A 23,563-nucleotide genomic window follows, 5' to 3' on the forward strand; every position below is an offset into this window, starting at 1 on the left:
TAGAAAGGGTGCGGGGTGGGGAGTCAGAAGAGAACAATTTTGGGAACTGCTACATAATGTACCCACTGGGAGAGTTTCTTATTTTTTCTTTTATTCATAATAAACAATATGAAATAAGAAAGCAATTCAGGGAAATTCTATCAATAGATGTCTGGTTCCCTTTACAATTCTCTTAAAGCCTGGGAAACAAGAATAATCCAAACCCAATATAACATATTGATTCATAATTTGTTAACTAGTATTTTGTTCTACTTCCAACTATCTACCGTAGAAGCAACTATTATAAGGACAGCTCTTTTATAGATGAAGAAATTTGCACTTAGGAATTGTTCTTCAGAGAAATAAATACTGTTCACATTCATTAATCCTATAGTTAAAAACCAATTAACACAATAATTAAATATAATTAACAATGAACAAAGGAAAAACAGTGACAGTTTCTAACAATTAAGTGATTGTGACAATAGTCTCCATTTAATTGGATAAAAAGTTGTTATTCTCCACCACAAAAACTGATGTCTTCATTCTTCTACTTTTTATTGCCTACAGTATTTCTTCTCATTCAAGTCTCCCATGCTTGTTTTTACAGTCTATATAATCCTTTCCTATTTATTCTTCCCCAGTATTCTACAATATTACCATTTCCCATATTCAACCACTCATAATGAATATAATCTCCAGCAATGTTGATTTTCCCCATTCATTTGAACAGAATTCTCTCCTCTGCTACCTGTGGCTTTGATGTTTTCTGTTTAACAGCAGACATGAAATGGCTTGATCTGGCTCAGCATGTTATACATTCTATCTTTTATGGTTAAAATTTAAAATGAATATAAAATTGCATGAAAGTACCTTTGCCTTGTTTATCTTAGGTACTGGGAAAAATTATTTATTTATTTATTTATTTATTTAATTAAACAGATTTACACAGATGTCTATGTACGAAAGGAACTTGGGGTGGCAAAGATAAAAGATAAAAATACAAACAAATTATAACAACAACAGTGATGATAGAGCTGTTCTCCTGTGTTCCATTTATTTGTATCCCAGAACTATTTGAATGATTCTTGAAAGGATACCCGTCAGGATAGAATGCTTATTAAGGTTCATCAAGGTACTTCCTTCCTTCCTTTGATCACTTAAAAAAGGAAGAAATATTACCAACAACAATATAGTCCTTGTATTAGCACAATACTCACATTTTTATATGTCACATTGGTAATTGTAATACAAAAATATCCATGCACTGTGGAAAACTAAAATTACATATGTTTAGACCAGGGGTGTCAAACCAGAGGTGGTATTCAGCCAGTTCGGACTGGTTCACCTGAACCAGTAGTGGGAAGCCCCCGCCCACCTGCTCCCGATCTATGCCGTCCTGTTTAGGCACATTTTCAAGCTGTGTGCATGCATGCAAGCCGCTCATGCGATCAAAGCGCATGCACAGAAGACCAAGCGCATGCGTGGACTGGTGCGCCCACATTTGAGAATTGGTAGGGAAAGTAAGTGAATATCACCCCTGTGTCAAACTCTTGTCATCACGGTGGCATCATGTGACGTATTGCAACTTTCCCCCACTTCGCTAAATCAGGCATGGGCGTGGCCAGCATGGGATGCATCCAGCCTGCGGGCCCCTGGTTTCACAGCCCTGGTTTAGACACATGGAGTATTTTCTCATGTATTCCATTAATCTTCAAATTTCTTTTCTCCAACAGTCATGACCTGCATGAGAGTTATGTCAATAAACAAATAGTTGACTCCCTGGATACTCTTACTGATATTTTTTTCCCTCAAAAATAGAAGATAATTCATACCAGGATAGAGATGAAGTAATTTTCGTATGGTTTGATAAACATCCTATGCATGATTATTTAATCTTAATAGAGTTTACTACCCAATAATTGTGCAGCAATATTAATTTTATTGTCTGTCTAATGTCCTTAACAAACTATCAGAAAACTCCGACCTTTTAATAAATGAATTTATATTACTCTAAAGCCAATTACACACCTATTATATAATCATGACAAGACGCTTGACTGATGCTTAGGAGCAAAAAGTTAATTGTAAAATAACTTGGGTATTTCTTTGATACAAATTGGCTTTATTTATTTTTTCAAAGTTAGCAAATTGCTATGGCTATTCAAAGCACTAGAAAACACTCCATAATCTCCATTCCATTTAAATGTACTTTGAAACCTTATAAATCTTCAGTTGGGTTTTCTTTTACTTTGCTGATCTTTGCTGAGTACTCAGAAATCCTGGCAGCTCACAACAATAAAGCCAATAAATAAAACAAAATCTTAGTAAAAAGAGAGAAATAATAAAACAAAAACCCCTGCACTTTAATTATCCTCTTTAAGATGCCCACCACAAGCTCACCTGCCTATATAATCCTATCCAGCATTATTCACAATCCTGTTGAGATTTCTCCACTTCACTGAAGAACTTGCTGTGCTTTGTTGGCTGACTATCTGAAAATACAATCTTAGATGTGTTCAAAATGGTTAAAATGCAAATAGCAGAACTCTGGGAACCCCCCACCCCCAACTTTCTCTTCAGTTCGGACTCTGAAAGGTGGATATGAACAATGTGGGATATAATAATATGATGCCCGGCAACCAATTGGTGATAATGTAAGGTATCACCTAACCCAGTGATGGCGAACCTTTTTTGGCTCGCGTGCCACAAGTGGGGGGAGCGCAGGGGGGTCGAGTGCGGGCATGCCGCACCCATAACGCAACGCGCGACCCCCCCAGTGCGCATGCATGCACAATGCGTGACCTCCCCATTTTTACATGTTTTTTTTGCCCTCCCCAGGCTCCAGGGGCTTTATAAGAGCCTGGGAGGGCGAAAGGAGCCTCCCCCGACCCCCCGGAGGCCCTCCGGAGGCTTCAGGGACCGTCCGGAGGCTTCCCTGAAACCTTCGGAGCGCTTAAAACCACCCTCTGAGCAAACCGGAAGTGACTTCTGGGTTGCTCGGAGGGTCATTTTAAGTGCTCCGAAGGCATCAGGGAAGCCTCGGATGGTCCCTGAAGCCTTTGGAGCGCTTAAAACCACCCTCTGAACAAACCGGAAGTGACTTCCGGGTTGCTCGGAGGGTGGTTTTAAGCGCTCCGAAGGCATCAGGGAAGCCTCGGACGGTCCCTGAAGCCTTCGGAACGCTTAAAACCACCCTCCGAGCAAACCGGAAGTGCCTTGGACGGTCCCTGAAGCCTTCGGAACGCTTAAAACGACCCTCCGAGCAACCCGGAAGTCACTTCCGGTTTGCTCTGAGGGTGGTTTTAAACGCTCCGAAGGCGTCAGGGAAGCCTCGGACGGTCCTTGAAGCCTTCGGAATGCTTAAAACGACCCTACGAGCAACCCGGAAGTCACTTCCGGTTTGCTCCGAGGGTGGTTTTAAGCGCTCCGAAGGTGTCAGTGAAGCCTCCGGACGGTCCCTGAAGCCTTCGGAATGCTTAAAACGACCCTCCGAGCAACCTGGAAGTCACTTCCGGTTTGCTCGGAGGGTGGTTTTAAGCATTCCGAAGGCTTCAGGGACGGTCCCTGAAGCCTCCAGGGAGGCGGAGGAGGCTCTTTTCGCCCTCCCCAGGCTCCTATAAAGCCTCTGGAGCCTGGGGAAGGCAAAAAATAGCTTTTAAAAAAGGTGAACTCAGCTGGCCAGCGCGCGCATGCGCGCTGGCCAGCTGACAGGGCAGTGCCTTGCGTGCCCTGAGAAATGGCTCCGCGTGCCACTTGTGGCACGCATGCCATAGGCTCGCCATCACTGACCTATCCTATGGAAATCTCTTATGTTTGTAATATACCATATTTTCAGAGTATAAGACGCACCTTTTTCCCTCAAAAAAGAGGGTGAAAACTGGGTGTGTCTTATACACTGAATACAGCATTGTTGGCCTCCTGAAACCCGCCCCTTTGCAAAAATGGCCGTACATAGACTTTAGGCTTCCAGAGTGCTCCTGGGCTGAGCTGGGGAGCTAAAAATGAGCAAAAATGGGGTGTTTTTTGCTTGTCTTTGCCTCCCACAGACCCCAGGAGCACTCTATAAGCCTCCTAAAGGCTATGCATGCCCTTTTTAAACAAAAAACAGGGCATGAATTCCCCCCCGCCACCTCCAGGAGCACTCTACAAGCCTCCTAAAGGCTATGCATGCCCATTTTGGGGAGGTCTGTAGAATGCAAAAACTTTTTTTAAAATTTGCCTCTTCAAAATCTTGGTGTGTCTTATACTCCGAAAAATACGGTAATTTAGGTGGATGTGTGCAAAAGATCTCTTGTCAATTGCTCTACAAGTTACATGGCACTCCTGACTGGGGAGGAGGAAATATTCATGAGAGCTAAGGGGTATTGGGAAGAACATCCAGGGATAATAGTTTTAGTTGTAAGCACACAATAAAATCATTATTTTGCTAGGTGCAGTAGGTTTCTGAGTGCAATTCAGGTTTTTGGTTACTACCTTCATGGCACAAACATGAATTGCTTGCATGATTACCTATTTCTGATTGTTTCAGCCTGTCTCAGATCCAATGGGATGGGCATAGCTGGAGTCCCTTCTGTTAAATAGGTTATCTGGCAAGATTCAGTCATGTGCCTTCTTTGTCATGGCATCTGCCCTTTGGAATAGCATACTTGTTGAGATGGTGATAGCCCTGTCTTTTGTTTTTGCTTTTGTTTTAACCCTATGTTAGCCACCCAGAATTGCAATTTGTGAGCTGGTAGCCACACGTCCACTAAATAAATATCTCAAATGGTTCAACTACAAAGAAAGGAGAGTTTTTCTAAAAAAGGGAACTTCAGTGCTCAGCCAACAACTGCCTAGACCAGTGATGGCGAACCTATGGCACATGTGCCACAGGTGGCACAAGGAGCCATTTGTCAGGGCACGCAAGGCACTGCCCTGTCAGCTGGCCAGCGTGCATGTGCGTGCTGGCCAGCTGGGTTCACCCTTTTCTAAAGCCATTTTTCACCCTCCCCAGGCTCCAGAGCCTTTATAGAAACCTGGGGAGGGTGAAAAGAGCCTCTCCCGCCCCCCCCCCCCGAGGCCCTCCTGAGGCTACATGAGCTTCCTTGAAAACTCCAGAGTGCAAAAACCCGGCCCTATGAGCAAACCATAAGTTCGGGAATGGACTTCTGGTTTGCTCGAAGGTTCATTTTGACTGCTCTGGAGGCTTCATGGAAGCATCCTGAAGGTCCCTCAAGCCTCCGGAGGGCTTCCGGGGGGGTGGGGAGGGCTGTTTTCACCCTCCCAAGCTCCTATAAAGCCTCTGGAGCCTGGGGAGGGCAAAAAAAAGCATGCAAAAAATGAGGTAGTGTGCGCATGCGCACTGGGGGGTTGCGCATTGCATTATGGGTGCAGCATGCCCACACACTACCCCCCTGCGCTCCCCTCACTTATGGCACACGAGCCAAAAAAGGTTCGCCATCGCTGGCCTAGACTATGTAGCCAGTAAATAAATCTGCTACTTATTTGCATATTATATTATAAAGTTCTGAGTGTAAAGTGTCTGTCTATCTATGTGTGTATGTGAGAATATGTGTGTGTGTATGTATACACACACACATATAAAATGATACCCCCCACACACACAGTATTTCCCCAAAAATAAGACAGGGTCTTATTTTCTTTTGACCCCCAAAATATGCGGTTGGCCTTATTTTTGGGGAGGTCTTATTATTTTTGAGGGGCAGGAGGTGGAGAGCATGGTCACCTCATGGCTGTTGCGGCGTGGCAATATTTTCAAGGGAGGGCTTATTTTAGCGCATGCTAAATTTTCAGGGAAACAGTGTATGTGTGTTTGTGTGTGTATTCATTCATTCATTCATTCATTCATTCATTCATTCATTCATGCATTTTACCAATGCAACCAATAAATCTTTCACAAAATAATACTACATATACTGACATCATTTACTAGTATGCTAAATGGATTCTCTGGCACTGATTCCTACAGTGGACTTCGTTCACTGTGATAATGCACTGAAGTTAAAGCTGCCTCCAGCTGACAAGAATACTTCCAAAATACTAGTGTATGAGGAAATGCATTAAAAGTAGGGAAGCGCTGTAGAAATAGTATTACAAGTAGGGCAATGGTGAAACAGCTGGCATAGGCAGAGATGATGGACAGCACAGTAGAGCAATTCTCTACTCTCTGGTTGGGCATCAATGGATCCAAAACATATGCTTTTGATTCTGAGTATAGTTTGCTATGTCCAAAGTAGGAATTCTTTTTAACTAAGAGTTATCTGAATAAGGCATAACAGCAGACTGTGGTTAGCTGGAAATTATAACAGCAGCCTCCTATTAAAACTTATAATGTGAGTGAATCATACAGTTTGAATTTGCAATTTGACGATTCAATATAATTCAAATGTGTGATTCAAAGCCTTTAAACCTGCGGTTTGTACAATAAAATCAAAGATTCAACTCACTAACAGCATATGCAGGCATATTCAAAATAATATCTGTCTTTGCATCTATTTGAAGTTATTTAATGACTCCTTGTAATGAAGAATCACCTTTGGATTATGTCCAGTCTCCATAATAGTTATCCATATTCCAAGTTTCATTCTGTAGTAGTCAACCAAGAATTTCCAGCTTTTGGAGAGCAGTGCTTTGTCTTTGGATAGTATGCCAAGAACCAAATTCCCAAAAGTAGAAAGGTGTGTGTGTGTGTGTGTGTGTGTGTGTGTGAGAGAGAGAGAGAGAGAGAGAGAGAGAGAGAGAGGGAGGGAGGGAGGGAGGGAGGGAGAGAGAGAGAGAGAGAGAGAGAGAGAGAGAGAGAGAGAGAGAGAGAGAGAGAGAGAGAGAATGAATATGTGTGTGAGAGAGTCATTTTTTACTTCTGGCAATTGCCTGGACCAGTCTGCAATTTTGTGGCAAGATATTGGAACTGATTTGCCATTATCTGCTTCCTAGATCTGAAAGAGAGTGACTAGCCTGACCCATCTGGCTTCATGCCTAACGATGAACTAGAATTCGGAGTCACCTAGTTTCTAGCCATATTTCTCAAACATTACATCCAACTGCCGCCCTCATTACATTTACTAAACTATATTTAAATAATTATTTCTAATCACTTTCAATTCAATATAATTAAAGTTTATTAAAACATTTGTACTATTTTTTGTTTTTCTGCCACATAAAAAAAGTACAATTTGCTTGCAATTTGGAAGGATTCAGTTTAATTCTGGGTTCTCAGATTGTGTAACTTTATGCTGAAATGTAAGACACCCAATAAAGACTCTTAGTTTCTGAAATACTGTATGACATGCCCTCAAGTAAGAATATTTGATTAAAATGTTCTGGTGTACATATTCAAGCTTATAATGGTATATAGTAAAAATCACTGGACATTGTCTTCTTTTCTAAAGAGTTTTTTCTAGTTCTCCTCACTGAGTATTTTTAATTTTTTTAATAAATAAACAGGGTCATCTTTGCCTAAACATGGGCTTTCTTTTTTTTTTCTTTGTCATAGTTCACACATAAGAAATGAGTTAACGTGTACTTCAAATTAGAACCAGAACTTCACAGAAAGAAAACTATCCTGTTACACATTACAGCTCTTAAACTGTGAATTTGTGTAGGATGTTGTGTTCCCTTCTAAAAAGAAGGCAAAACCATTTTAGTTGTGCTAACCTTTCCACTGAACTATTATCAACTCATGGCTGTGTTTTTTCCTGTTTTAAAAACATGTCCTCAATAGACAGTTAAAATAACTTTCTTTCCTGCATAACCTGGTGCCAAATACTTTTTTCCCCTCAAACTATTTAAAACAAAGACTGGTTAAAAAAGAAATGCAATGTCATGTCTGAGTGATTTCAAACAGTACAAAAGCACATTTCCCAAATATTCACTTTTCATAATAGCAACACATGTGCATTACTAGACAGAATTACTGTGGGAATGAAAAAAAAAAGTCTATTTGCAAAGTAACTTATTGTCATCAGATCAACTCATTAAAACAGTTCAGAGATTTAAAAGATAGCAGTTAAAACTGCCTGCCGGTATAGCTAACAAATTATTTCCACTGAATAAAACACTCTCTGGTTTTGTTGATTAAAGAAAGTAGATAGTTTAAAAATAGCTTCCTTTTCAAAAACACAATTAAAATTTATATGTAAACATCATGGGACGTTTTATACTTTGGCATGTTTTATGCAGTTCTGCTTTTTCTTTTAAAAATATAGTTATAGGTTTTGAGCCATGCAATAAATCTTGCTCTAAAAGTGCAAATGATAGAGAACATATAACTTGCTCTACTTGGACTGATTTTTTTTTTCACGATTCTATTAAACTGTCTGGATCCAGAAAATCCAACACAAAATAAAAGGGCTGTCTAGTTACTTACAGTGACTTTCCTTTGAAGGGAGATTAACTGTGATAGTCACTGGTTTCAGAATGGTGGGTGCAACAGGGCAAACATCTGCCCCCTTTTAGCATATGCTGCATTCACCCTAAGAAGGAGTAAAGCTTTAATTGCTGCAATGCACCCACCATTTTTAAGACAGTGGCTTTCATTGTGGATGCCATTGACTTGGATACAACAAGTCAGTGACGTGCGGTGCGGGTTATGGCTGGGGAGGCTGGTGATGTCATCAGGAAGGCGGGGAATGGGACCATGTGTGCAGGAGGCTGAGGCAGCCTCAGCCTCCAGCACACGTGGTCCCATTCTCCGCCTTCCTGAGTGAACATTAAGGGGACCGCGGAGTGCACTGATCCGCGTAGCATTGCTTCCTCCACCGGTGCCAGTCCCTCCCCCCCTCCACTCCTTCAAGGTCTCCCACCAACCCAAAGGCCGATCCCCAGCTCCCTCGGGCAAGGCTTGAGCGGGGTGAAAGCACAGCCCCTTTCGTTGCTTTCCCGCCCGCCCTCGCTGCCCCTTTTGTTGCTTTCCCATGCAGGCGGCAAGGCTTGAGCGGGGTGAAAGTGCAGCCCCTTTTGTTGCTTTCCCATTCAAGCGGCTGCGCTTTCGTGCCTTTGTCCTCCGGCAGCGCCAACATTTCTGCCTCCGCCCTCCGCAGCTCCCGGCTTGAGCGGGGTGAAAGTGCAGCCACTTTCGTTGCTTTCCCATTGAAGCGGCTGCGCTTTCATGCCTTTGTCCTCCGGCAGCGCCGACATTTCTGCCTCCACGCTCCGCAGCTCCCGGCTTGAGCGGGGTGAAAGCGCAGCCCCTTTCGTTGCTTTCCCATTCAAGCGGCTGTGCTTTCGTGCCTTTGTCCTCCGGCAGCGCCAACATTTCTGCCTCCACCCTCTGCAGCTCCCGGCCGGCCGGCCGGATGTAGCCACAGCGACGCCGAGGCGGTCCGGGCGGACGAAAGAGCGAGCGAGGCAGCCTGATCCTCGGTCGCTCACCTGCCGGACTGCCTCGGCGCCATTCTGGCTACCTCCATCCGGGCACGCCCGGGAGCTGCAGAGGGCGGAGGCAGAAATGTTGGCGCTGCCGGAGGACAAAGGCACGAAAGCGCAGCCGCTTGAATGGGAAAGCAACGAAAGGGGCTGCGCTTTCACCCGCTCAAGCCTTGCTGCCTGCATGGGAAAGCAACGAAAGGGGCAGCGAGGTGGGCGGGAAAACAACGAAAGGGGCTGCACTTTCACCCAGCTCAAGCCGGGAGCTGTGGAGGGCGGAGGCAGAAATGTTCTCGCGCTCCCAATGATGAAGAAAGCGATTGGGGAACCCAGTCGTTTTCGTGCCTTCGTCATCCGGAAGCACCAACAACATTTCTGCCTCTGCAGCTCCCGGGCGCCCCCGTACGGATGTATATAATATTATAATATTATATATATATATATATATATATATATATATATATATATATATATATATATATATATATATATATATATATATATATATATATATATATATATATATATATATATATATATATATATATATATATATATATATATATATATATATATATATATATATATATATATATATATATATATATATATATATATATATATATATATATATATATATAATATAATATTATATACTATTATTTCACGAAGAGAGGTGAGGCCCTGCCTCCCCTGCCTCCCCTGACCTCACGTCCCTGAAACAAGTTCAGGTCGCATATCTTCTTAATAATATGAGAGATTAATTTATTTGAAAATAAAACCATTACACACAAACAATCATGGAGAATATGACTCAGGAGGACACAAAAATTACAAAAGTAGAAAAAGTGATCTATGTTCCTATAGGAACTTGTAACTGAATGTACCAATTTTAAATGTGATTCAATTCAATTTCTGGAGAAGTCAATAAACATTTTTTGCAAACAACAAGATAGACATGACACTTTATCAAATTATAAGAGGTTAATGTGTCTACCCAGCAGAAGTTTAGTCACTGTAGTACAGATTTCAAAGCAAGAGGGTCATCCATTCAAGATGGAAATCAATTACTGACCTCAGAGTTTTTATGAATGTTTACAATGCCTTTCCCACATTGGTGGGGTTCAGATTTTTTACTACCGGTTCTGTGGGCATGGCTTGGTGAGTGTGGCAGGGGAAGATTACTGCAAAATTCTCATTTCCTCCCGATCAGCTGGGACTCGGGAGGCAGAGAATAGATGGGGGCGGGGCCAGTCAGAGGTGGTATTTAACGGTTCTCTGAACTACTCGAAATTTCCACCAGAACTGGTCAGAACCTGCTGAATATCACCTCTGCTTTCCCATTAAGAGAAGTTAGATTGATTGTTTAATAAAAATAATTTTAATGCAAAAAACTGTAAAATCTCAAGCAATTCTAAATCAACTGAAATATACATACACACCCAGATGGGCATCCTTGCACGAATATGAACACATGCCACGATCTGCAAAAGCAAAGAATTTGGCACAACCAAAAGAATATTTTTTTTGAACAAAATTTTATTGGTTTTTAAGAAAAATAGACAAGGAAAGGGGTAGTGGAATAAGTTACAAATTTTGGCAGTTACAATATGCAGGAGGTGGTCCCTCCCCCCGTACTCATACATTTCATTTATTAATACATTAGATTATTACAAGTCAATGGTATTCTGTCAGCATATAAACTTTTATCTTCAAATAATTTCAATCATTTTACATCAATCAGATTTTCTTGTTCATTTTTGTGACCTGAGTTTTCTCGATGTTGCCCCTTCTCCCCCTGCCAGCAGAGCTACGGCCCCGCCCGTGTCCTGTATGTCTGGTGTAGTATCATCAGATTTGTCTAGGAGGGCTTTATTTTTTTCCATAAAGGCCTGAGCCTCTATGGTTGTGTTGATTCTAACTCTTGTGTCCTCCCAGAAAATTAGCATACCTTCAGGCATCAACCATCTAAACCACACCCCTTTCTGGTATAATTTCTTCGCTAATAGCGAATAGTTTTTTCTTCTCTCTCTCTCACTTTCTTAGGGATCTGTTTCAGAATGGTTACTTCTCTATCCTGGTATTTTAATGCTTGCCCCCTTTGTGCACTCAGAATCTCATCTCTTGTAGTCTATCTAAGCAATTTAATGTGTACCTCCCTTGGAACATTATGTGTTCTAGCGTATGCTGAGTTTACTCTATAAACCAGGTCCATGTCCCACCCCATCTGTTGTTTATCTTTTTTAATGTATTCAGCCAAAAGGTTTATCATAATGTCCCTTAAATCTTCGTCATCTGCCTCAATCACATTTTGAAACCTGAGGAAAAAGGGCATTCTTTCAAATTCCATTTTAATCTGGTGGTTCTCTAACTCTTTGTTCCCTTTCTGCACCCCCCCACCTCCCCCCTCATCTCAGCCGTCTCCTCCTCCAAAAGATCCAGTCTCTCAGTTATTAATCGCCTGGTCTTGGTTCTCTCTAAGCTGCTCATTCATCTCCTTGAATTGATTTTTTAAGTCCTCCTGTCCCTTTAAGATCTGTTGGAACATCTGCTGGAAGTCCACCTCAGAGGGCTTGGGTTGAAACAGGGAGGTTAAAGTCTGTTGTCCACTGGGGCTGGACGCTGAGGATGTCGGGGCGGAGACTGCAAAACCCGGCTTCCCCGGGGGTGGTCTTTTGGGTGGCATAGTGAGCAAAGAGATAACAATGTCAATACAGAGAGGAAGCAATTAGGGAGGAAGACCGCCGAGGAAGTTACGAGGCAGAGAGTCCAAGCAGATAGGAACCTTTTCTATATTCAGCTCCTGGCAATAAAGTAGGAAAGTCCTTTGTTCCAAGCCCAGAGTCCAATGTAACAAGAGATTTATCTGAGTGCCATGGAGACAAAGACAAAATGCCTGAAGTTTCTATGGGTGGAGTCACGTTTCAGTATCCATGAAGACAACGGAAGTGTGCCATCTTGCCCTGCCAGCTCCGGGATCAGAGGGCGAAATCCAACAGTTTTCAAAGTTTTCAGATCATCACCTCATTTACACAATTGCAGTCCAAAATCTGCCTTTGCTATGAGCGTGATTTTGTTGCATGGCTCCCCCCACCTCCTCCTCTGGGGGCAGAGAGCAAAACCATTTAAAGCCACTTGTCCAAGGGGGGGGGGAAATCCCCCTCCCTCCAGTCACGCTTCTCCAAAGCAAGTTGAAAGTCAGTTTTAAAAAGCCAGCAGTTTTTTTCCCCTTTCAGCCAAATAAAGGAATGGGGGAAAGTTTCCACCTCACCACACAGCAGCTGCGTCCTTCAAATCTTGCTTTCTTCCAGCTGCCTCATCCCGAAGACGCAGCGGCGCCTCCCCTCTTGCCTCCCGGTGCCTAGGGCAATGCAGGGAGCCCCCCGGCCTCCGCCGACACGGGGGATTCCCCACTACGCCTCCCCCTCGGCAGGAGCCCCTCCAGGGCGTCCTGTGCCCCCCAGATCAGTGGGGAGCCCACCAGAAGTGCCCGTCGGGATCCGCAGCCGGAACCGGAAGTCCTCAACCAAAAGAATATTGTAATGCAACTGTAAAAATCAAGTGTGAGAGCAAAGTGATAAATGTGATTGGGAATCCAGAAGAAATTGAGTTAAAACATTGATGCTTTGATCTTTAGGTAGCAAGATTAACAACTTGATTGTCATATAAGCCTAAGTGGGGAGAAATGATTAAATGTGATCATGTTGCATTTATCTTAATTGTACTCAAAACACAATTGCTGGTTTGTAAGTAATGAAATTAATGCTGTGTCCTCATAAATTACCCACATGGATTGGAGTCACTAATAAAAAATAGCAGCCTTGCTCTAACTTACACTCTCCCTCCATCTCTGGGAGAGGGGCATGGGATAACACAACCTTTAATTAGCTTTCTCCAAAAGGTCATTGTGGGCAAGAATATCTTCCATCTTTTGTTTATAAATGGCAGAATAGTTTCAAAGGCTTCTCTATACTGTATATCTGGGGTGAGTTGATCTCCCACGGCTATTTGCCTATCATTTGAAGTCATTTGCCTATCATTTTATTTATGAACTAAAATAACCCTCCCCCTCAACTTCTTTAACCTGCAAGATTAATCTTTAATTGCCTATTTAATAGCAGGATAAATAGAGAAGACTAGAGTTTAAAGGTATCGATATATAATCGCTTCACACAACCCTTCTTCATATAGGAGCGAATTTGAATATATCTCCTTATATCTCCTATCTTATAGCAAAAACTTGCGTGCATGCACAGATGAGTTTCTTCACAAGTAAGACTGCCAGTTTCATTTGTTCTTTGAAAAGTGGACAAAAGAGTGTAATGAATTTGGGTCAAGCTCATATACTTAAGGTGTGGTTATGGAAAAGTCTGAAGCATCTAAGACTTGGCACCTAAAGTCCAATTAGCATTCCCCTAATGTATAAACAGGCTATCTCCTCCCATATCCTTTCAAAGTCACTCCACCCTGTCATTCTACCTGACTGTGCAAAGCAATAATATTGAAGTAAGCTAAAAATGAACAATTGTACATATTCCATTAGAATAGAATGGGAAATCTTTGAAACTTAGCAAAGGCGTTTGTGAGAGGAAATTAAACTAAAAATAAAAAGCATTGTGCAGTAAAAAAAAAAAAAAACATGGTTAGGAGCAAGCAGTTCCAAACAGTGTGTAGCTATGCTATAATCCAAGAATTACTGAGGGGTCCATTTGTCACCTGCTTCCTCCCACCCACCCCTACTACACACACTAGAAATTTTATTTTTGGCACAAAGGAGATGGACTTAGACTAAACAATACTTTTTTTTCATAAGATGAAAAGAAATGTAGATATAGCATTTAGAATCTTTTATGTTAGAGAATATGTATTGTAGTTTCACAGCAATAAACTTTATGTCCATGCACCAGCCAACAATATCTATAAATAATGTATTATTTATTACCACAAATGCAATAATTCTACCAAGTTAGAATCAATTCATCCTTAAATGCTGTAATTCAAAGAGCCACTGGTTGGTTGAATTTCAGAATTCACGAGGGTATCCCAGTAAAGGGATGATCTGGCTGGACAAGATCATTTGCTGAAAGTGAACGAAATCAATGAAACGAAGATCACATTGGAAAATACCAAGTGCCTTCTATACAAAATCCAAATGTAACAGAGTTCAGGGTACATCTTTGAGGTTTTTTTTAAAAACATAAATCTCTTGAGTTATAGAGAAAACAAAATACAAAATAGGTGATCAATTAAGATCTCTCATTGAACAGCAGTGGTGAATTTGTTTCACTATTTTTAAATATTTAATATAGTTCTAAGCTGCATTAACAGGAATGCAATGTCAATACTGACCACTTGTTCAGCAGGTGTTCAGAGTTATCATCGCACGGAACAAGAGCTACAAGTAGTTCACTGCAGCCATTGCAATATCCCAAGAATGCCATACATACAGCAAAACAAAAAAACAAAACAAAAAACCTGAAAACACCCAAAAATGTTGTTATTAAAGTTTTTAATCTGAAGACTAACAATAGTGCTGAAGTAACATGATTGGGAGAGATATCAAAACGTAAAAAAAAATCTGGCACTGAACTGGCATTCTAAACCTGTGATTTCCAGCAGCTTTAAGGTATTAAAACAGTTGTTAAGGCAAAGGAATACAGCCAAATGCACTGAGGATTGTTGAATTTACATAGTGTCGTTCTGTAACATTCTGCTATAAAGATCATGTAAAGCCAAGGGTGTGTAAAAATAGTACCTATTTCTCAGTCTGCGGTTCCTTTTCTAAGAACTCGTGTGGCCTTTAACAGGGACCATTTACTGATCAGTTCATTCCCTCCTTGCACTGATTCCCACTGATTTGCATTATGATTCAGGTGACTCTAAGGGCAGAGATAAATCCCCAAGTTGTCTCAGAGAGCGTGTTAAGAACCAGATGACTGCAAGAAATACAATCCTTCCATTCCCTTCCCCACCATCCTGTCAGAACCTATTCTTCCAAATCACACCCCACCATTCAGTCACAACTGATGAAGCTTCTTGGATGAATAGTGAAACTTCTTCTTCCTTAAGGAAAAAAAAACCAGCCCAGTTATCTTTTGAAAAAGACAACTTCAGTCAAACAACCATGTTTGGGAGGAACACCCACATGGATGGAGGTAATTGGTAGTAAGCCTTTCTTACAAAAATACTGATTTTGGTAGATACTCAAAACATACTACAATGCAACACTGGAGCTGCCTGTTATGGGAATGAAATGTCCAGTAAATGAAATGTCACAATGGACAAAAAGGTGACCCAAAAACTCATTGAAACTTTATAGGGATGTAGGTTTATATAAGTAAGATATCAACAAGAAGAGTGAATGGGATTTGCAGGGTCTGAAGTGTCTTTTTTTTTTTTTGTAACACTGCCACAGAGTTATATTGTAAATATTCCCTGCTACATAGATACGATTTATTAAACCTGTTTTCATTTGACTCTGCCCATCTCATGAAATCCAACCAAGGGGGCCTACTGCAGGTCCTTCTATGAACTTCTGAGTTGTAGTAGGACCTAGGAGATGGATCTTCTTGGTTGCAGTGTTTGTCATCTGGAACAACATACTCCCAATTTTTGGATTGCTCTAACCCTGTTGGTTTTTCATAAGGCCTTGTTTTTTGCCCTAGGCATTGGGTCAGGTTGCTGGATAAGTCCATCTGTAGTGGTTGGAAATTGAATTACTATTGGTTGGTCTTGGTTATGTCACCTTTTCCTTTGGCTTGCTTTTACCTTGTTGGCTTATGTTTTTGGTTTCACATCACAATTTTAAAGGTACTTAGCATATAAATAAAACAATTAAATAAAGGCATATCCAAATTAATATCCTCACAGATAGCAAAAAAATGCTTCTTTTAGCAATAAACTGACATGGCTTGAGGAATTAATCAGTGAGTCCCTATGCTATATGTATGTGTGTTTGTTTTCTAGCATTGGGAAGCAAGTTAGATTAATTATTTCATTTTATACCTCCCCCCCCCCTTGTGATTGAAATTATTTTGATTGAAATCTTTTTCTTCTAAAATGTAATTACAGGGCTGGGTTTTAATTAGAACAAAATAGAGTTAGGTCGTTGCTCAGTCGTAATGCTCTCTGATTTGGTTTGTGTAAGCCCTTTCTCTAGATTTATTTCAAAGGACTGTTATGAGGAAGAGATAATCCCATTTAATCTTCAGTTTATGACAATCAGAAACAATGCTTTCTTCTGGCTGATGCTATATATACGAGGGCAAGGATCATAGAAATAATTATTTTGCTAGAGTTGAAAAAAAGAACAGTTGTCCTAACAGCCAAAACAGGTTTTTACAGCCTACCCTCCTTTTCCTCTGCTAACTGAGAAATAGAACTGTTCTGGAAATTTTTAAATGGGAAAAAATACAGGAAATGACATTTCTGTTTCAAGTCAAATAAGTTTATTACAGTCAAAGACCAGAGACCAGAACCAGTTAAGAACACTCAAGGAATATCCAGTTAAAAATTCTAGAATAAAATAATAAATGTTATTTATTACTTTATTCTAGAGTTTTTAACTGGATATTCTTGAGTGTTCTTAACTAGTTCTGGTCTCTGGTCTTTGACTAATAACCTTACTTGACTTGACTTGATATTTCTGTTGCCTAAGAAAGACAAGTGAGGAAAGCTAATGAGTTTCCTTGTAAAAGATGTAGCAGTAAAAGGGAGGGACGATTGAAGAAGAAAGACAATTTTGTGGTCAAAGATTTTGTTGAATGGTATTTACTTCTGAATTAAAAATGATGGTAAAAATACTGACCTTCTTGAACAATACAGTTTACTTCAGAAAGCAGAACTATGTAGTCACACTAAAAACTATTACCACATCCTTCCATGGCCACAATATATAAGAATTAACTGATACAGTATTTAATTCTGAAGGAAGAGTTCAAGTCTCCCTTCTGTGTATTATTTTTATTCGGCAACTGCTACATACATACCACTTTCTTTTTCTGCTAATGCTACTTATTGTACACAGTAAGACTATTGTTAGATTCAGAACCTTTCCAATGAGGACAAAAGGAAAATGTTTTGCTAGTGGGTGAAAAGCATGGGTGAGCTTTTCTATTTATATTCAATTTGCTGAATTGCAAATCTAAGTCAATAGATTTGGATAAAAATTATGCATTTTTGAGTGACTTCATTATTTATTTATTTGACTTGATTTTTATCCTGCCTTTATTGTTATTTAAGTAACTCAAGGCAGTGGACGTGTATAATATTTCTTCTTCCAATTTTCCCTACAACAACCCACGTTGGGGGACTAGAACTCACAGTCTCATGCTCTCTTCCACATCTTCTCTATTATATATAAGGCTCTTGTGATATGAACCAATTAAAATATGAAAAGTTTGGATATTTACTGATACAGATCATTTCTGGTGGTGTGGCTGAAATGAAGATGGATGAGTTAATTTCTATTTTGAAAACATTAGAAATATTTAGAACTAAGTTAAGTTTTATTAAGTACCTGAGAATCACAAACCTCTTAAATTTAATTAAAGTTGAGCTTTGGCAAAAACATTATGCTTTATCCTGTAACAATGGTGTCCATAGACGTTTTTTGCAGTTACTGTTGTTCAGAGTTGGTAGATTGTAATAGCTATAAATCTTGTAAATAGATAAATAAAGTAACAAATCAATCTTCTCAAATGAAAATTGAGCAAGATCAAGATTAGATGCTGCCATTTGGAAAATGAAGTCATAACCTTAAGTCATGGATCTTTCTTAGCCTTCTTCCCACCCCACTTCTCTCAAGGGCAAACAACTATGTTTATTGCACATTGCCTTGACACTTGCTAAACTAGCCACTTAGGCATCCTGGAGAAAGGCATCAGATTTCCAGTGTTGAAAAAATTGCATCAATATCAGACCACCAATCAAGCAGTAAACAATACCCCAATCAAGGAATTACAAATTCAGAAAACAATTAAACAGTATATATAGTATATACTTGACAAGGTATAACAGCCTAGTCAAGGATCTATTAAGAAGAAAACAACTCTCCCACTAACATTGATAGGGCAAATTGTATATAAACAGAAAGCAAATCCTACTCCCTCTACATTTGGCGATGTTACCTAGTTGTATGCTGAAACATCTTTAAGAAAACCAAGCTCAAAGAGCACCAAGGATCCACAGTGTTGAAAAAAATGAGTTTTACCTATTAGCCCAATTAGTTTAACAGAAAGGGGGCATTATATTTCCTCTACCTTAGGCAGCAAATGTCGTAGAGGAATCCTCAGGAGGATGGCAACAAGTGTGGGTAAAGTCCTGCATAGATAATCTGAATTATCAGTTCAGTTATACATGGGGATTCACCATCAACTGTTTAGAGGGAAGAGATGATACCAGGTACACCTTCTGTTCCATCTTTCAAACAGAAGAGACTATTGTGTAAAGAAATCTGGGATTGCTGTATTGGTGAAAATAAGTTCAAATGTTCCTCCTCATGCTAGCTGAGAATTTGGAGAATCATAAGTCCAACCATCTTCACATCATTACATAAGGAAAGCCTCAACTAGTTCCTATTTCAAGAACAACAAACATTAAAATGCAGTACAAATGTTCTCATTTTAGAATTATCATTTTTCGCTCATTCACTTATATCCTATATCACTGGTTCTCAACCTGTGATCCGTGGATCCGGGGGTCCATGATATCATCACAGAGGATCCATGAAGTCTTGAAGAAATGTTACAACTTAAATCTGGAGTTAAGTCTCAGGTGTCCGTATTTAAAAGGAGTACAGTAGAACCTCTGGTCATGAACACTTCTGACCACAACCAAATATGTTTCCAACCCAAAAATTCACAATTTTTCCCCCGTGGCTGATTTTCCCTTCCACGCAATTTTTTTTGTAAGTGCCAAATTTCCAAAATTAAGTTCAGATCATGACCAAATCAGTTTGCAACCAAAGTTATGGTCGTGACCAGAGGTTCTGCTATACATGGTGAAGAAAAAGTTGAGAACCACGGTCCTATATTTACTCTAGGACTTTAAGGATGCACACAGAATAATTAGAATTCCCACCCCACTCCTCGGGGAAGGATATTGCAAAATCTCCATTCCCACCCACACCAGGGGAAGAATACTGCAAAATCTCCATGCTCACCCCACTCCTGGGGGAAGGATATTGCAAAATCTCTATTCCTACCTCACTCCAGGGGAAGAATACTGCAAAATCTCCATTCCCATCCCATTTTGGGACCAGTCAGAGGTGCTATTTGCCGATTCTCTGAACTACTCAAAATTTCTGCTACCGGTTCTCCAGAACCTGCTGAATTTCATTCCTGGAACTTTTCATCCAATGTTGTAATGCAGTGGCACATTACAATGCAACTGACTTAAATAAGCAGATCCGCATGAACTGGAAAAGAGTTTTATATCTTTCCCTCTTTATGCAGCTTATTTACAAATAGGAATGTTTGGGGAATTCCTCTCTATCATATTCTGACAAAAAAAGAGAGATAAATGTAGTACTTCCCAGACTCGAACATCAGAAAGCTTTTTACAATTTTGCAGTAACTTTTAAAACACACACACATAAACTCACAATTTATGGATAAAATAGTTTTGAAATTATAAAATGGAATGCAATATTTCTTATTCCGTCAGAATGTGGAACTGAGACAAAATGGATTTATGAATGAAAACATACAAAACAAAGTCCGGAAATGGAATGTTCTCTCTGTTTGGATTCCTATTAAAAAATAATATGGATGAAGATACAGGAAATTAGCACTGATCTTTCCAGGACCAATGAATGGAAATCACTGCATAAGCAAATGCTGTTTATGCCATTTCTGGCCAAGTCTTTTCCGAATGGATGCTAACTTCTACAAAATGAATTCTGCCCACTGCTATAGCCTGAAGTATGGTGGTATATACTTCAGTGGATCATAGCATGTTGATATAAAATAAATTTATGCTGGATTTCTTTTCTGTTCCTAGACAAAGATAGATCTTCCAAAAGTAATGTTTAGAAGAAAATTGTCCTGATAGCTTTAGTAGATTTAATTTAGCTGAATCTCAGTTTTTCCTCCTGTTTTACTTGACTTTCTCATTCAGATCTTACTTCCAACCCTGTGCCAGCTCTTCTAAAATGAATTATCTAGAACATGTAGTCAGTTCAGAACTTCTCATATAACAGGACAGGAAGAAAAAAAAATGCCTAGGAATTAAATGAATAGTTCCATATGGAATTTTTAAACTGGCATTTGATATTAAATCATCAGCTTGGCCTCCATATTTCACTGGTTTCTGCAATCAGAGTTGTCAGGCTTAAAGCAGAACCATTCAGATACAGCAGTCTTTGATTTACAGCCATTTGTTTAGCAAACATTTGAACTTATAATGAACAAAGTATAAAAAGTTACTTACAACTAGCACTGATTGTCATTGCAGCATCCACTTAGTCACGTGATCATGATTTGGGTGGTTGCCAACTGTTATGCATTTATGATGGTTGCAACACCCTGTGCTCATGTGATTTGTGTCCTACCCAGCTTACTTTTGGCAGCAAAGTCAAGGAAACTGGCAGTGAAAGTTGCAAGTCAACTTTGTGATGTCTCACTTATTGATTGCACTGCTTAAGGATGAATTTTCCAGTCCCTATTGTAGTTGTAAGTCAAGGATTACTTGTATAACATTCCTATTTTCTACTACTCTTCCTAGGAGCAGGCTTGTATAATTTTCAAACAAGAATTAAACAGGGTGACTAGATCCAAGTGGGAAGAGGCCTTCTCAGAGGTGGGTTGTTGCAGGTTCGGCCCGGATTGGGCGAACTGGTAGTAGTGGTGGTGGTAGGCTCCATCCACCCACCTGGAGGCTTTTGCGCATGAACAGAATCATCACAAGCATGCGCGAGCCAATAGTAAAAAAGGTAGCAGCTCCCCTCTGGGCCTTCTGTACAATTAATAAAAATAAACACAGAGTTCTCACTCAAGGCACAAGTGATCATGCTCAAATGATCTTGCTTTGGATACATTATGTGAATATTAGCTTTCTGGAGAAAGTTCTAAAGTTGGGAAAAGTAGGAGAAAAGACAAGAGGGTGACTAGCATCAAGGAAGGTGGACTCCGTTACTATGGTAATTGGTGCATTTTAGGAAGACCTGAGAGGTCAGGTTAGGGACAGATCCCCTTGGAGGAAATATATTATATACGGTTGCTAAGTTTGATGTAAACTTGATAATGAATAATCAACAGAATCATGGGGAAAGAGATGGAGCAGGTACAGAAAACCCTTTGTCTTGACCAACTCTTTTAAGCACAGTACTCTGGTCTCTTTTGAATGTGGATTTCACATTAAACAAATTAAACAAGACAAACTGCTTGTGTGTCCAATCACACTTGGACTTAGAATAAAGCTATTCTACTCTATCCAAGAGGCGAGATAATTGGGGAAAAACTGAAGGCATTGGTTCTGACATAATTATTTGTAATAAAATTTCTTCCCTAAATTTTGGTGTTATAAGGAATAAAGACACAGCAATGTCCGGAATATTGGAAAGGAGAAAGGACAGCGGATATTTAAAAAAGCTAATCACCTCCAGGAAGCTAGACTAAATTAAAAACATAAAGGAAAATCTAAAAAGCAGAAATATCAACAGCAGGTAGTCCTCAACTTACAACAGTTTGTTTGGTGACCGTTCAGTTACAAAGGCACTGAAAAAAGTGACTTATGACTGTTTCACATTTATGATCATTGCAGCATCCCCATGGTCACATGATCAAAATTCAGACACTTGGCAACTGGTTCATATTTCTGATGGTTGCAGTGTCCCAGGTTCACATGATTAACTTTTATGATCTTCTGACAAGAAAAGTCAATGGGGAGGTCAGATTCACTTAACAACCATGTTACTAACTTAACAACTGCAGTGATTCACTTAACATATGTGGCAAGAAAGATCATAAAATGGGGCAAAACTCACTTAACAAATGTCTCACTTAGCAACAGAAATGTTGAGCTCAATTGTGGTTGTCAATTGAGGACTATCTATAATGGAAGAACAAGGTTTCAAAGTTTCTCACATTAAAAAAAATGTATCAATTTATATCCATCTGCTTTAAACTTTTGAAAAAGTAGAAGCATAGAAATTGCATTTGGTGATGTAAAGTTCATATTTATCTTTGAGAAAGCTATACTGGTTCAATTTCTCAGAACAAATACGCCAAGATTGAATTAATAATAAAAAGTTCAATTCAAATAATGAAAAACTTGCCTCAGGCTTTTCATCCCTACTTCCAATTTCTTCATACATAGCATTTGTAACTTTCATTTTAGTTTATGTGTATTTATGCATATTACATACAAACTATATTTTGCCTTTCCCTCCTGAGATTATTTAATGGAGCTTATGATAAAAACAATTAATGAAATATCTATTTTTAAAAAATTAGCTATCGTATTTTTCAGAATATAAGACACACCAAGATTTTGAAGAGGCAAATTTTTTTAAAAAAGTTTTTGCACTCTGCAGACCTCCCAAAAAAGGGCATGCATAGCCTTTAGGAGATGTGTACAGTGCTCCTGGGGGTTGGAGGGGGCAAAAATGAGCAAAAACAGCCAGTTTTTTGCTCATTTTTGCCCTCCCCAGCCCCCAGGAGCAATCTGGAAGCCTCCTAAAGGCTATGCACAGCCATTTTGGTGAAGGGGGTGGGGTTTCGGGAAGCCAAAAATCTGTATTCAGTGTATAGGATGCACCTAGATTTTCACCCTCTTTTTTCAGGGAAAAACGTGTGTCTTATACTCAGAAAAATACGGTAATTTAGTCACTGTGTTGTATGAAATAAGACTAGTTTGGCATGATCTGCTTTTATTGATACCTCTGTCCCTCATACTGAATTATTGCTAAGCATTCTTACTAATTCTACAAAGGGATGTAAAAGAGAATTGCATTGTTTTTATTTTATTTATTTATTTATTTATTGGAATTTGTCAAACAAAATCAAGAACAAGAATAAGAGAATAAAAATACAATGACAGGGATGATAGGCATGTTATTGCACTTATGTACACCCTCTCTACTGATAACCTAATTATGACTTCCACGGAAGACAATTTGTGACTGAAAGTGTGAAAATTTGTAGATGAGACAACTGAATTGGATAGGGCATTCCAGACTTTGACAACTGTGTTACAGAAATCGTATTTTTTACAGACA

The 23,563-nt window shown here is 39.8% G+C and overlaps 1 protein-coding gene across 3 annotated transcripts in view; it reads right to left on the minus strand.

Moving 5' to 3' along the window:
• Window positions 1–23,563, minus strand: part of CALCRL (calcitonin receptor like receptor) — an 87,677-nt gene that overhangs the window by 42,493 nt on the left and 21,621 nt on the right. The window lies entirely within an intron of this gene.

The sequence above is a fragment of the Natrix helvetica genome (genome assembly GCF_964273705.1).
Source record: "Natrix helvetica genome assembly, chromosome: 1".
NCBI lineage: Eukaryota > Metazoa > Chordata > Lepidosauria > Squamata > Natricidae > Natrix > Natrix helvetica.